Raw genomic sequence first — 16171 nt, 5'->3', positions numbered from 1 at the left:
GGCTGAATTAATTTCCCACTTTGGAGAAAATTATTCTAACAGGTCAAGAGAAAAGTCACGGGAAAGGTGATGTAAATATGAATGAGTTTCGCACTGATCCTCAGACAAAAGAAAGATTTCTCCCTTCCTCCTCATCCCCACCATGGTCTTAGAAATTTGTCTGAAGTGCGTCTGATACGTTTGATGGTGCCAGACCGGTGGATTTAGCATCTAAATGCTCTTCCTCACCCACAGCACGAGGAAAGGCTGTCGGGAGCACATATTTGCACAGCAGAAAGGGGGGTTAGCGACGGCTCTGGGACAGTGCGTAGCACAGGCTTGTCAGACCAACATGTGGAAGATGGAAACTTCTATTAACACCGGGAGGTTTGTTTGTATCGCTTCTTTCCTTTTGTTAGCTTGGAATTTATGAAACAGCCTTTTGAAATGAGGATCAATTTTTTTTTTTTCGGTCATCATTATTTCCAATAAATTTCACACGTTTTACTTTCTTTAGAAAAGTAAAGTAATGGCTATTTGAGCAGCTTTGAAGGAGGGCACGTGTTCACATCCAGCTGACCGGCTGTCTGAACCAGACTTGCTTTTCACGGTCACCAGCATCATGTTTCCTTTACAGTCTATTTTGGGGAAGAGTGGTGTGCTCATCACTCACAGGAAAGGTACCAGATTTAGCGGTGCCTCTTTCCACCTCCCACACACCACCTAGGCATCTATGAGATGGGGGGTTTAAGTCTTAGGTCTCTCTGCAGATTTTTTTCCCCTAAGCTTCATTTCGGATGTGTGCTTCATATTAATGCAGCTGGCTGGACTGCTGTAAATTCCTGCTGTTCCCCAAACCTAGAAATAGGGGAGGCTGGGAAAAGTAATGAAACTGGCTTAAAAAGCAAAACTTAGACCTTGTTTGTAGTATATTTGGAGTGGTATAAATGCCTTGAAGACAGTTAAGGTGAGGGTAGTGGATTCTTTTGTTGGCTGCTTTGCTCCTTAGCTCAGTTTGATGCCTGCAGATTTTCTGTGGTAGGTGGGAAGGGAAGCCGCTGAATGAAGCCTTCGCTGGCTCCTGCAGGAGAATCACGCTTGGTCATTCATCTTGGTCTGCAGGCTATGGGAACATGGAGAACTATCATACGTATTTGACCAGTTACTCTCGCTGATTTTATTTCAAGCTGCCATCTCCAAGCTAGCGTGTTCTACAGACTCTTAAGGACATTCAGTTACCTGAAGTTTTGTCTGCACACCTTGGGATTTAAAATTTGCCTAAGAAACAGGTAATTGTTTTGACAAGGACAGGTGGTGCTAAATCCATCCTGGCAGTGTCCATTGACAAAACGCTGCGGAGTGTCCACCACTGGGCACGATGCTGACACCCAAGGGAAAAGTGTACGAGAATGTCCTAAGTGTTGGCTCTGCTCTTGCCCATTTGTGCTGTCTCAGGAGCATTTGTTGTGTGAATACCACAGCCGGAACCACCTCCTGAGCCTGACCCCCCAGGCAGATCGGTGGGAGGTCGGCACGGGATTAACGCTTTCCTGCTTTTCTTACAAATCGTCAATGTACAACTCAGACTAGGCTTTCTATCACCCTAATACTCAGTTTGTTATTTGAAGACTAGCTAGCTTGCCCAGGTATGAACAGGTACATTATTTTTATCTGGTGTGGCTATGCAGGAGAAACTAAAGATATAGTTTGGATAGAAACATCTTTATTAATAGTGATGGTCCAAGGGAATTAAGATCTAGGGTTGACTTTTGGGCTTTTCTTTACATTTAGCTGAGCATATCTGGCATTCAGGGAGAAAAACACACCCCATTGTAGCATCTACTAAAGCTTCCTTAGAAGGAATAAAACTTGAAATAATTTGTAGGTTTCGTTTTGACAGGAGCTGTCCCTTTGCTTGCAAAAACCACTACAATGTGGCTGTTAAAATCTCGCGTTTCAAGCTACTGTATGTAGTATATTAACGAAGAGCTTCTGTGTTACAGTATCTCATCTGTTATGTCCCTATTGTAAGACTGTCATGTAATTTCTGATTGTGATATCTGAGATGCATTGGATTGTTTTGTGGGTTGTTATTGTTGTTGGTTTGTGGGTTTGTATTTTTGGTTTGGTGGGGTTTTTCTTTTTTTTTGTACTCTTTTTTTTTTTTATATATCTTTTCTGGAGGGGAGAAAGGAATTTGGCTGGCTCATTCCCAGACATTGTGGCCTTCCACAAAGCCCTACTCTCTGTTGATGGCTGGCTCTCTTTGTTAAAAGAACACACTGTGCTCTGACAAAATGTCATTCTGCATGTGCCACCCTTTGAGACTTGGTTGAGAGGCGAGGGCAAAGAAGTGCAGTATTCCCATTTATCTTTGTATCAAAGGAGCTCTTTTCCTCACAATGAGGTGTTGTATGAAGCTTCCTCACTTGTTTTGGAGCGAGTAATGAACAGAAATTCGGAAGATCAGCTAGTGGGATGCAAGCTACACAATTAGCAACGATAGTACATTGTTTTGTAGTTGTTCTGATTACTACTATGCTTTCAATTGTGTCTCTAAGTAGATTGGCTACAATAGTTTCATTAAGCAAAGTCAGTCCTTGAGATATTTCCATGCTGAGTTTTTGGTAGTTTTTCAGACTCTGTGTTCAGAACGGTTGTGATTCACTTCTGCTTAGCTTTTACTGTTGGAGCCAGACATGCTACAGTGTTCAAATTTTTGTTAATCTCAACCATCATCTGCTAAAGTGGTATATGAGAAAGAAATTACAGTAATTGTCCTTGACAAACAAAAAAGAGAGTTTTGCAACCAGCCATTATTGAATAATGATTAGAAAGAAGTCTCTAGAGAATGGAGATAAATGGGATGTGTAATTTTTCTGGCTTTAAAATGTGACATTAAAATATTTTGTTCTTCTTTGTATTGTTCTTGCATAGCATCTTGAGTGTAGTCTTCTCTAATTTACTGTGGGAGTCAGCATTAGTCATCTGGGCAGGTGTTCCATTCCAGAAACATCAGACAACATCAAAATAGTACAGAGCAGCAAATAACATATTCTTACCATGCAAGAATGGTGTTGGGGTCTGTTAAAGTCGTCCCTTGAGCCCATTTGGTACATCTTTGGCTGCATGAAGAAGGGCTGTTTTGAGCCTGTCCACAGCAAATTCCAGCTTGTACCATTATTTCTTTGATCAACCCGGTATGTCTTGAAGATTTTAAAGAAACTAGGATTTATCAGGGACAAGAGGGTATGGCTGGTATGGTGGTAGCTGGGTAAAGGTGGCAATTGAATTTTCTTCATTTGACAGTAAGTTTTTATGTCACTGTTTCTCTTTGAGGGTATGGACAGCAAGGGAGGATGGGGCGAGACAAGGAGGGATGATGTTGTCAGTCAAACCTACTCAGCTTGCGTCCCATTGACTTGATGTTTGCTTTCTATTCTGCTTTCTATTCGGGATTGTTCTGGTCTTTGAGTACTTAATTATGCCATATAAACAATTTTGTTTTTCAAGATTTTGTGGAGACTGAACATCTGAGATAATTTGGTACATGGCCAGATTTCTTACTGAATACACAATTCTACTTCTTGTTCGTCAGTACTAATATAATTGTGATATTAGTAAAAAGATTAAGAAGCACAAAATCCAGGGAGCAGGATGTTCTTGTTGGAGGGGAGCTGTTTGGTTCTTCAGCTGTGAATATAAAAAATAAAGTTTAGTCAAGCATTGCGTGGAAGTGCTTCACAATAAAAAAAAGGCACAATGAGAGTTGTGCTATAGAGCAGACTGTCCAGACTGTCATGTGTTTTGTTTTCCTGAAGTACTATTTTATTAATATGCATTTAGTCTATTGTATGTGCCCTGGTCAGTGATGGCATATTCTGCCTTTTAACTTTTTCCCTTATGAAAGACCAGCATATTTCCTAATCTGTATGCTGGCAATTTAATGTCGTAGTAAGTAACAATAACTTAGAACTATCCTGCTTTTTCTTTTTTTGGCGTTTTGTTTGTTGGGTTTTTTCCCTTTCCCCTCCTCCTTTCCCACGCTAAGCAGTTTGGGTCTTCACTGCCATATTCTCTGGACTATAATAAGCTATTAGAGTCTTCTTCAGATTGCCAGAGCAGCAGAGCGGTTTTGCAAGGTGGTGGGAGTTTGGGAGCAGATAGAGCAATCACAAAGCTGGTGAAGTTTGTGTTCCTGAGCAGTTATTTTATGAGAACAGGACGGTACAACACTCTGTTCTGGTCTCGGCCCTTCATGTCCATCACTGGAAAGCAGTTTAGGCAGAAAGACACCAGAGGGAAGGTTTTGACTTCCATACAGTTTGGATTCTTTGAAAAGTCTTCGGTCTTATTACTGGTTGTGATCAAGGATCTAGACAGGTTCACAACAAGGAGACATCAGGAGAACAGACCTGCAGCTATTGAAATTTAGGTGAGATGTCCGTAATTTTGCATCCCAGTAATTACCCTTTTAAATTCCAGAGGAAGAATTCTGCCTTGCTTATTTTTGTTGTACCTTCTAGTGTATACTAATTCTTTTGTCCTTGTGATTTAAGTATTATCTTAGTACTTGGGCTGTATTTGAAGTGTTTTGTACCAGAACACACATGCAGTAGCATGAGATAAGCTAGCAGTACCATTCTAGGCATGTTTTTCTTGACAATGTCTGTCTTCTGTGCCACGTTATTTAGACAGGATTGGCTCAAGTGCCACATAAAAATGCCTATTTTTGTTTGAGAAAAGAGGTGGGAAACGGAGTCAAATGTTCAGTGCCAGTTAGCATATGAAGATGTTAGCCTGAAGCTGATCCATGTTGAAACTTCTCTTTCTGTATCACTAATCCCAGAGCGGATCCACCAAAACCACGTTCCCCAATCGCGAGGGATTTTCTTCAGAGCACCCACAGTGCTTTGGGAGGGGTTTTTTTATTTTATCCAAGAAAAAAAAAGCAACAGAAATGTAGCTCACTAGAACGGGATCCTCAAGCATTTAAACTGACAAAAGTCACTAGTCCTTACGCTCTGAAGAGCACGCGGATTATTTCAAAGAACTTGAAAGCCAAATGTCACTTTTCATCTTCAGAACAGATGCTTCCAGTGTGTCAGGAATGCGAGGCAGGAAGCTTGGATTTCTCTTGCTGTTTGGGAGGCAGAAGACTATAAGCTGCGTTAATTAGTCCAATTAGTAATGCTGATGTCACAGGGAGGAACCCCAACTGGCCAGTTGTATGTAAGTGTGGATTCCCTGCCCCAGTATCGATTTAGGCACCTACAGGTAGTGTTTAGGTGGCTTATTGGAACATCCCCTGGGGCTTTACTGGCAGATATTCACACTGGTTAAAATTCGCCAGCAGCCCTAAAGCGTTTTGGAAACCATGCTGTCAACGGTTTCTGAACGCTGAAAGAAATCTTGACACCATCTGTCTAGTCAGGCACAGCCCAACCCTAATGAATCGCTTGTCCTCTTGAATTTAAACTAATCAAAATTTTATTTGGGTGATGGCTGTTTGCCTTCAGATTTTCAAATATTGTTTTCCTGTTACTGCAAGAAACTTAAAGCTTGGTATCAATCTCTTTGAATGGCCCTCTATGGCAAACGTACTTAAGCGGCTCTGTTCTGCTCCCTTGTCCCCGAGGGCAGTTTCCAGCGGGTCCTGTTGACGAGCTCCTTGAAGTTTGCTGGAAGTTTGCTTGCTTGGATAGAAAGTCTTCCAAGCTCACAAAACTTTTCTGAAGAAACTGTGCAAATACTCTGGCAAATACATTACTGCATGCATATTTGCAGTGTCTTTTCATATATATGATAATAGAATGTAAATAAAAGGAATGGTGAATGCAATTTAAATTGTTATAAGAATTGTGTTTGTCCGAGTGTTCTGGGATATTTTGTGATGGATTAGTGTTATTGCAGCTTCTCCTAGGTACTTTTTAAAATAGGCCTTGTAAAGACACAGTCTACAAATTTATTTCCTGTTCACCATTGAGATAGAAATTTGTATTGGCTGTTTCTGCATGATAAGCCTCAGTTTATTTTATACTTTATTTAAAAAAAAAAAATCAAAGTAAAAGTACCACTTAGTTCAAGACAAATTGCGTGCAACTGCTACTGTCTCGGGAATGCCCAGGTGCAATAATTTGGATACCTGCTTGTTTTAGACAAAAATTTCAAGACTAGGCCATGTCTCTCTATGGAGAGCATCATCACAGCTCATGTTGGAAATTCTGTGGGTATGTGTGGGCATTAGACGGATGCATCTTTTGCAGTGAGACTGAGATAGCTCATTGTGCTAATGTTTAAACTGCTGTCATTAGATTTCAGGGTTAACAGAAGTGAAGGGGAGGGGTGGCAGATCCGAGCTGTCATTTGGGTCTTCCTGCAGTTCCGGGCACATGTGTGTAGCAGCTACACTTGGCTTATGTTTTCAAGATTTCCTGCTAGAAATAGTATTATTTTTTAAAGTGAAGCTTTAGGATCATGAACAAACACAGATACAGCTTCTGGGATAAATTATTCAGTTTTTGTGCTTGAGAATGTTTCTAGATTTTTGTGTTCCTGTTCTGCTGCCAGTGTTCAGAATTCCTTCCACTTCATTACCGCTTCTAAATTGGTGACTAGTACACTGCCTTTTCTGTCACAGATCTTTAAGGAAGTTGTTTAAAAAAAATCCTTCTAGTAACCGATGAGGAATCTTCCTTCAAACTGAAGCACTCTCCTTGATTAGTATTCTTTCTTTTCAGTCTTTCAGTTTTAATTCACGAGGCTTCGTGTTTCTTCAAAATTTGAATTAATTTTTTTAATTAAGATTTTGAGGTACAACACCAGCTGCCTCATTAAAATCTAACCAAAGTAATTCCACCGTGCCTCCTTAATCTGCTAATTTTGCAAATCCGCGCAGAAGCAGCAATCTTGTCAGGCAAGATTAGCTTTTGTGTTTTATTGCTCGTGATTCTGTTTCCCTCCAGGGCCGGGATTTTCAGCTGTGCACGATGTTGGCCTGTATCTCCTGCCAGTGCAGTCGGGAGATGTTCTAGGGGGCCTGTGCGGTGTGGTTCTCAAATGCAATGTCCTTCCTCTGAGGCTGTGAAAGAGCAGAAGCAGAGTTGCCTTGAGAAAGGGGAATAACGTACCCATTTTAGCTTTTTAATGATGCAATTATCTCCCATCAGCCTTTCCTCTCTGTGCAATGGGAGCCTACCCTTGGCAGTGGAGAAAGCAATTCAGTGAAGCTTTATTTGCACATAACTACAATTTTGACTGTTTCCAGGTAAAGGAAACGTAAATTGCTGGTTGTCCTGTTGTGTTTTAAAGAGCACCAACTAACTACTTTGGTTGCTTCTCAGCAGCAACAAAATAAGTGATGTCATTTTTAGCACTAACAATTAGGACGCTGTCCAAGGCAATTGTTGAGTCACCTATAATTAGTTTTCTAACTTCAGGGTGTCTAATCTGAGATTAATTAGAAGCGCCCCAAAATAGGTGTTTCTAAAGTGCCTCCAACTGGGCTCCTCAGTGTTACTGATTTTGAACCACTCCTAAATGAACGCAGACTTGGCCAAAAAGTCCAAAACCAAAAATCCTTCAAGCCAGTGATTAAATCCCTGCATTCCACCCAAATGCATGCCATAAATAAGTGACATACTCCTACCATGACAAAATTAGTTGAGAAGAAAAAAGGCTCATGGTAAAACTTGTAAATGTCATCATTGTTAGCATGGCATGTGTAGGAGCCCTTTCCAAAAAGGGGGATTCAATGCAATGTGAATAGATGAGTACAGGATGTTAAGGCTTATGAAAAACATGGTAAATCTCAGAGTTTTGCATTATGCATTATGTTGTTGGGAACTATTGCTTGCTGTTAAATTTGTAAGACGTACTGTTTCACCAGCTACAATGCCGCCCTAAAATTATTGCTCCGTTTGGGGAAGGGAAATGAAATACGATAATTAGTTTCATTTGAGCCTCTGGGAAAGATATGATTCTGTTCTGTTCAAAACAGCGTAGCCACGCAAGTACAATTAGAACAGGTCAGACAGAAGCTTTATTAACTATGGACACTGTGGGGAGATGGGTCTCGGTGGAGCCCATAGGGGTGGCACACCTGGTATTACCCCAGCTCAGGAGTGCGGAGTTGGAAATTATCACAGCCCCTTAGCTTTTAGTCAAAAGGAACAATCTTTTAATTAGGATAAATTTCTTAGCTAGACCTCTCAAACAGAAGTAATTTTACCGCCACAGAGTGACTGAGAAGAAGCAGGGCTAATTTAAAAACACAAGATTATTCTAAAGGTTGTAGCTGTAGTCACTAAGCAAAAGGGATGGCCTCCGTTTCAGAAGTTCAGGAGATGTGTTGTTCACTATGTTGGCTTAATAATTTCTCTGTACCTCTGCTGAGAGTTCAGCACCTATTACATTTCAATTAACTTGTTCTCTATTAAAATACATTTTGATACAGAATTCTGCAAGGAAGTGGTTTTATTACGGTTCTCAGTGATTTCTTTGAACAGAATGAGAAACACTAAGGATTCTGATTGGGGAAAAAAAAAAAAAAAAGGATCCAAAGACAAACTGAGAGTTAGAATGGGGATAGCAGGGAAATTAAAATCGGCTACAGCACGTCAGATGGATATTCAGAGAAAAGTCTAGCGAGTTATGACTCCTGCTGGAAACTGATGGAGAAATCACTGCACCACTAAAATCTGGGATTGCTAGTTCTGCCGGCACAACTCTGCTGTGAACAACCTGAGCTGGGCTTCAGCTGCCTGGCGAAGCCTTGCCCTAGAGCTGGGCTTTGGTGCCGTGCCTACCAAATGGCCCGAGGAGGAGCTCACCAATGGCAGGTGATGTACTCAGCCACACTTTGAACACTCAGCTTCAGATTTTCCTTCAGGAAGAGAAAATAAACCACTTAGTCACTGGAGCAGAAGAGAGCCCAGTGCTATTGCACGCTCTGCTCATCATTTTTTAAGGGCAATGAACAGAGGTGCCAGGGATTACAGAAAGAATGACAGTGTACTTGCTTGTACAATTGAGGTTTTGGCAAAAAACAAAAATCCTGAAGAGTGTTATTTGGGTGATACACACACTTTCATGTAGCTCCCGCTGAAAACCTGTTTAAATGAAGAAATGTGGTTTTTTATGTAAGAATAATGTCCCTGTCTTGTTTTGAATACCTAATCAACCTCAGGTAATTCATCCAAAGTAATTCCTTGAAGGCTAGTCGCAAATTCTTGTCTTCTCTATCAGAGTTACTTGTTGTGAATAAACTATAATGATATAATTGTCTAATGTTTAGGCAATTCTGCTCTACTATGGACTTAAATTATATTGCAAAACATAATATACCTGATAACATTTCAAATTTTCCATTTCCAGTATATTTTACACATTTTGCCGATGTTTTCTCAATCTAGTGTAATATAATTAGGAACTTCTGGGTTTAGTGCTGTTTTATTTGACGTATCAAATAAATGTTTTAATATTAATTTTAATACTGCTGTTCTACCAATTTCTTTGTTTCCTACTGTGCAGAAATGTGGCTCAGTCCGCATGGTACACAGCAAACCTCTGTGCACAGAATTAGGTAATAAAAATGGCAACCAGAAAAACATTGACTCTTGGAAAACAGGCTGAGACTTGCAGCTGTGCAGCAGGAAAGCACAAAGTTCTTATAGTAATTAATGAGCTCAGTGGTCTTAAGTGTGTGGGAGGAATGGCTTTGTGTTATTGAGGTTGGAGTCTTGGCAGTGAAGGAGAAAGGGAGGTGAATTTATAAGAAACGTTCAAATGTTCTGAAATCCTGGTTTTTTCCTGACTCAGCTGGGGAAGAAACCTGTAACAGTTGCAAGGAAATTACTAACTGCGCTACTTCATATTGGAAAATACAGAAAGCAAAAGATAGGCAACTCTGAAATTTGCCTCCTACAAATCACACTGAGAGAAGCACCAGGGCTTGGCTCCTCTAAAGGACCGTGTGTGTACTTGGGTTCGTTCTTCTGTGTGGGTGCATGAACTGAAGCGTGTGCACGCAGAAATCCTGAGGGGGATCAGCACACTGGGGTGCTGTTATTAAAGTTGAGCTGATGAGTATTATTAGTCGAAACTTTCCCATGGAAACCCCAGTGCCTGGGCTGAGCGTGAGGGTTGTGGAGATCCAGGGCCATGCCATGCTCCTTCAAGCCTGCTTGCACCAGCCGTCTGGGCTTGTGCATATTTCTTCCTTGACACATATGGCATCAAAATAGCTTCGAAGCGAAGGGCAAGCGGTCTGTTTGCTGGCTGCGGTAGGTCCCGTTGGTGATACAGGCCTGCCGTGAGTCGGAGATAAGTCACAGAGCGTTCTGCACTTCTGAAGATAGAATCATAGAATCGCTGCAGTTGGACGAGACCCTCAGGATCACCGAGTCCAACCATAACTCTGGCACTAAACCACGTCCCTGGGAACCTCGTCTAAATGCCTTTTAAACCCCTCCAGGGATGGTGACTCCAGCACTGCCCTGGGCAGCCTGTTCCAATGCCCCACAGCCCTTGGGGGAAGAAATTGTTCCCCAGATCCAACCTCAACCTGCGCTGGCGCAACTTGAGCTGATCAGGTCTCCCCTCAGCTCCTGTTCTCCAGCTGAACCCCCAGCTCCCTCAGCCGCTCCCATCACACTTGTGCTCCAGCCCCTCACCAGCTCCGTTCCCTTCTCTCAACTCGCTCCAGCACCTCAAGGCCTTTCTTGGCGTGAGGGGCCCAAAACTGAACACGAAGCATGCTGTAACTTGGGGTGCAGGGAACAGAGTGGTTTTACGTAGCACAGCCCCAACTTTCCCTTCCAAACGGCCGAGCGGGATAACGTGGTTGAAGACTTTGGATCTTGTCAAAGGCCAAGGCTGAGGTTTTGGCTGGCACCCGTGCCGGGGATGCAACGTGGAGGGAGCAGGGGTGCTGCAGGTGTTGCCCAGGTGCTGCGATACCTACAGGGACCCGGAGGGCTCAGGTGGCAGCTCGGCCAGGCTGGGTCTGCCCGAAAGGCCCTGTGAGCAGCGCCGCGCTGCCCTTCTCCTCCCGCCAGCCCAGGGTGCGCTGGTACCGCTCTGGCACGCCGGTGCTTGTCGCGAGCTGCACCCCGCCGTCAGCGGGCAGCGGCCGTCTCCCGCTTTCGGCTCCAGGATAGCAAAATCCTCCTGCGCTTTACATAAAAATAAAATCCGCGAGAAGCAGCTGAGTGGCGTGCAGTTGGCAGGAGGGGCAGAGCTTTCAGTCCTTGCTCCCGGACACGGACTGTGCGTGGACGGGGAGAAAACGAGGCCTGTGATCGATGTGTGGTCCCAGCGTTTGAACACTGCCGAACTTCCAAAGGCAGAGACCTCAACTGATTTCTCTGCTAGGCCAATGTAAAAATGGGGCTTGCAACAGGATTTTTCTGTTAAAACCAGAGTTTTGAGAGATTCAGTATGTTACCCTGGATCTTAAGGCTGGTTATCCCTTTGGTATCCCTGTGGGAGCTGAGCTACTTTGAAAAATAGTCCCTAGAGTATACTTAAGATTGTAATAAATTTACCAGTCTGAATCTAAGTAATTTTAACTCGCTTTTCTGAGCTTCTAGCTTGCACTGGTTTCCACAGCCACCAGGTGGGGAGGAACTTTTACAATTTATTTTAAATAAAATGCAGTTGTGTAATTTTGATTATAGGAGCTGAGAAAAACACCCAGTATCATGAGGAGGGTGAGTAATGTTAGCAACACTGGTAATGCTGATAGATGTTAGAAGATAACGTAAAGCAGATGGCATATCATGATTTTTTTTTTTTTGAGTACTTTGCTTCTTCATATTTCTAATGCAGCCCTTTGAAGAACATTACCGGGATTTGAGCATTTTCCTTGTCTCATTTAAAAAACAGGCGATAACAATAATGATTTTTTCCAAGCAAAGACTGTGTTTTTGTCACATCTGGTAATGTCACCGCATGTTACCTAAAGTGTCTCTGCATGCATACAAAGATTCTTTTGGCATTTGGAAGACACCGCTTTGTATTAGAAGTGAGCGTTTTATTTTCAACTTTTCCCTCCAGAGCTTCCCAAAGAAAACAGAAATTGTAAGGGCACATGGCATTGACTTCCAAGCCATGGCACACCTCTGGGATTATTTGGCTTTGTAGCCATGCAAAATTCATTGCTCCACACTTGAAATGAACCTCAAGAAGCAGTTTGGGGAACAGAGATGGTCCAGGAGGGAGACTGGGAGCCAGTTCCTGCTGGGCCGTTTGTAAAGAGCAAGCACCAAAGGGCATTTTTTTTGCTTATGAACTTTACAGACTTCAAAATAGACTCTTTCTCAGCAGTCATGTGGCACTGGGAGAAAACAACAAAGTACACAGTCTAATAATCAATTGGGAAAGAAATGTCAGAGACGTGCTGGCAGATCTGTACTATCCCAAACCTGGCAAATGCAGAATTCAATCTAGAGCTGAATGTGTGGAAAGCTTGAACAGGTTCTGTGTGCGCCATGAGAGGTTGTAATAGATGGCCAAGGAAATATTATGTTTAGAAGGCACAGAGATACGAGTATAGCTCTTTGAGGAACTTCATCCCAGCTGTCAACACAGCTTTGACAGTAAAAAATGAATAAATAAAAAAGGAAGTTTTTCAGAGTATGCCATACTGGTGAAAGAACTGCATTCCAAGAGTTGATGCTGGTGTAGACGTGTCAGTAAAGACAGGCTGGTTTCATGATTCTGCTATGTACAACTAATCCAGTGAAACTTCCCAGTGGAAGCTCAGGGGTTTCTGCGGGGTCAGTGCACTCAGCATTTTGGCAAGCTCAGCAGTTAGAGTTAATTACTTTGTTCCACTTCGATGCAGAAAGACAGCTTCTGATTGGCAATTGGTTAAATATGGGCTATTGCGCAGCATCAGATTGCCATAACTAAAGCAAAGAAATGTGTTTTGGAAAGAGCTAAAAAGTTGTTTTATCTGAACTGGGAAGCTTCTTTAGTATTTAGTACCGTGCTGGGACACCTGAACACCTACTGCATAGTTTACTGAGATTTCAAGTCTCAGGGGCAGTTAAAATGTAGAATGGACGTGCAGGAGAGATGCTTCATCACTTCCACGGGTCTGGCCCCAAAAGATGCAAACAAACTTTTTTCAGCTGATGTCTGGGTTACTTTGTTGATTTTTATTTTTTTTTAATTTAATATACAGAGAAGGTAATTTATTTCCGCTTTTCTTGCCTGTCAAACCACAGGGAAGTATTCCTGCAATAAAACATTGCTTGTTTCTCATTGCAAACTGACAACTGAGTCACCAAATCGGTTGGTGCTATACAGCTTTCAGCTAAAGCTGCACACTTTCTGCCTTCACTGTACGAAGGAAGTAAAACAAGTATTAATGGAAGTCAGAAATATCTGAGAAGTCTTTGTGGTTCAAGAAATTTTTTTAGCAAGGTTTTGAAGCAAGTGCTCAATGACACCTATTTTTTTTTTCCTGGCCCTTTGTTATGAAATCTGCATCCCTCCCAAACCGATGTGTATTATTATAGTACTATGTTCTGCTGATTTTATGCTCTGAAACTTTCAAGACAAGCATTAGCTCTTTAAAAGCTCAGTTTTGTAATCTGGAGGTGGAAATTGCTCATGAGATTTAAAATGAAATAAAATACAACCATTTAAAACTGTCTTAATGAAAAGCAGTTATGATGGATGCGACACAAGAAGATAAAAATAAGGAATAGTTACTAGGCCACACAAGCCCAAAACCTAATAGCCAAATAACTGTTCCAACCGTGATTCCTGTGAAGAAGCTAGATTCCCACGTTGTTATTTTGCACAGAGTAAAGCCCAGGACATGATGAACAGCTGCAGCATGAGCCCTCACAGATGAACAAAATGAGAATGTTTTCTCTCCTAGGATCACTCGCATCATTAAACTTCTATTACTTGAAGTTACTTTTTCTTCAACATCAGAGAGGTTCATCAGCTTTATAATATCAAGAAAATATTTACCTTTTTCGAGTGGATCTCTGTCTGTCTATTCCTTAATGTGAACTTTGGTTTGTATGTTAATAGCATCCCTGAGTTTGTGTATCATTTTCTGTTAGTATGTTCACTGTATAAAAGAACAAATTTAATTTTGCTTTGTGTACAACCAAACCACCATCAGCTGCTGTAGAGCAGCTTCTGGTTTTCATAAGAACGAGTGGGATCATTCAGAACCAACTCCCTACCAAAATTATCTGCCTTTAAGCAGTGCAGTCAAGCAGCTACGCCTGATCAGGACTGTCTCGGCTCTTTAACCCATAGGTATTGGGAGAATTCAGATTGCACTGACTGTATGATTGACCGGTCTTCCTCTGAGATTGCGTTAGTGTTCTATATTCCAGGTAATTAAATCTTACGTCTGTTTGGTTAGGACTGTATAAAAGCCTCTCCGAGAAGATTTGTAGCCTTAATGAATTTTGCTTTTAGAGTTGCAGTGATACGGGGTAAATTACAGTCTTGGTAGATAAGCGATCTAGCATGGTAGATAAGTGATAAATCACGGGGTCTGAAGTCAGTGCAACTGCTCTGATACACACCTGCTGAATACGTAGTTCTAGATAGCTAGAAAATATGTATTTTGAGAAAGTGGTATGTCAAGGAGTGGCACGGCCCTGATACATCACTTACAGATCTGTCAAGTTTCTTGTGCTACTCTACCTGAGCTCTAATCTCCGTATCAAACGGTACACTTGTCAGTGAATGAAGTTAGAGGAGAGGGTTAATCTATCTCTGTGATAATGCCTTGCGAGTTGTCTGCATGATTGACAGTGGTTTTGAAGTTTTATCAGAGAACAAATTGATGGGTGGACACAGATTTACATCAGTTACATGTTGTTAGTTTTTGCTAACAGTGCACTTTGCCCTGGTGTTTATTTGTGCGAAACATGTTTTAATGCGGAGTATGAGCCCAAGTTACTTTGCAGTTAGTGTTAATTTAAAAAGTCATTTATCAAATGGAATAAAACTAAGCTGTTATAGAAATAATTAAGAAACAGTTAATCGAAATGGAAAGGGATGTAAAGAAGGAGCTGTGAATCTAGTGGTGACTGGGATGCAGGAGAAATTGGCAACAGTTCATCAAAAGTCAACGCTCCTCCCTACAACCTGCAGTGACTCCTCCTCAAAAAACATAGAGCGCCTCTTGCAGAATATTTCAAGGGAGATTTTTTTTCTTCATCTGAAGAATAAAATCAGCTTGTAGTGCAGTGTATTCATTATTTGCTCTAGGTTTTTCATACTGTTGAACAAGCAAGTCAGTTTTTCCTGTGCTGTGGTACCGACGCGTACAAACACAACGCTGGGAACGCACCAGCGGTGACCGCCTGGCCACCCGTGCCATCCAACAACCACATTTCAAAGGCGAGATTTTGGCTGGTGACAAATATCCAGGAGATACCCGACACCGGGCTGAAGAAAAAGGGATTACAGCCGTGAGGTATTTTCTGGGAAGTTACAAAATCAGTGCTGAAATGCAAGGCCTGACCCACAAACTCCTTCCCTTTGTTCGTAAGGCTGAAGCCTGAATTATTCATAGCGTGGGGACTCTGAGCAAGCTGCAGAAGCCAGTGTGCCTACAGTGATTAATGAAGAGTCTGAAGCAGTGCTTTACGATGGAGAGGAGTCATTAACGTAACACACACGCTAACAAGCACGGGAGAGGGTTTGTATGGGAGGATGGCGGAGCTGAGAGCCTGACCAACACAGCCGGTTACACCTCGGTGCTCCCAGGTGTTTAATTTCAGCTCACAGCTAAAAAAAGAGACACATAGCCTCATAGCGCGTGATTAATATTGCGATGAAATACAATCACGTGCACTTTAGTGGGATTAAGGTGTTCAAGTGCTGCAGGGCATTGATGCCCGCAGGACTGGTGTCCTGTACCTTTGAAGAGGGCGGCGTTAATTCTGTGTTCAATGGGTTGAGCGTGTCTCCAGCCGCTATTCACGAGGCACTTGGCTTTCAAACCGGACACAGTAATTGACATTTATTTCATAGAAGCACCCAAGATGTACATATGTTCTGTGCATACAGATTACACAGCTCACGGGGTTCACTAGCCCATCTTCTGTGTTAATTCTGTTTTCTTTTTTCGTTAAAATTTAGAAGATAGATCAATTTTAATGTGAGGGGTGTGGGGTTTTTTTGCGGAGAAATGGGCAAATTGTGT

At 42.1% G+C, this 16171-nt stretch overlaps 1 protein-coding gene across 1 annotated transcript in view; it reads left to right on the top strand.

Annotated features, from left to right (window-relative positions):
• The window catches only part of SNCA (synuclein alpha), a 53102-nt gene that overhangs the window by 26873 nt on the left and 10058 nt on the right, over positions 1 to 16171 (top strand). The window lies entirely within an intron of this gene.

Source organism: Caloenas nicobarica, chromosome 4, assembly GCF_036013445.1.
Source record: "Caloenas nicobarica isolate bCalNic1 chromosome 4, bCalNic1.hap1, whole genome shotgun sequence".
Lineage (NCBI taxonomy): Eukaryota > Metazoa > Chordata > Aves > Columbiformes > Columbidae > Caloenas > Caloenas nicobarica.
This window is presented reverse-complemented; position numbering and strand designations above follow the sequence as displayed.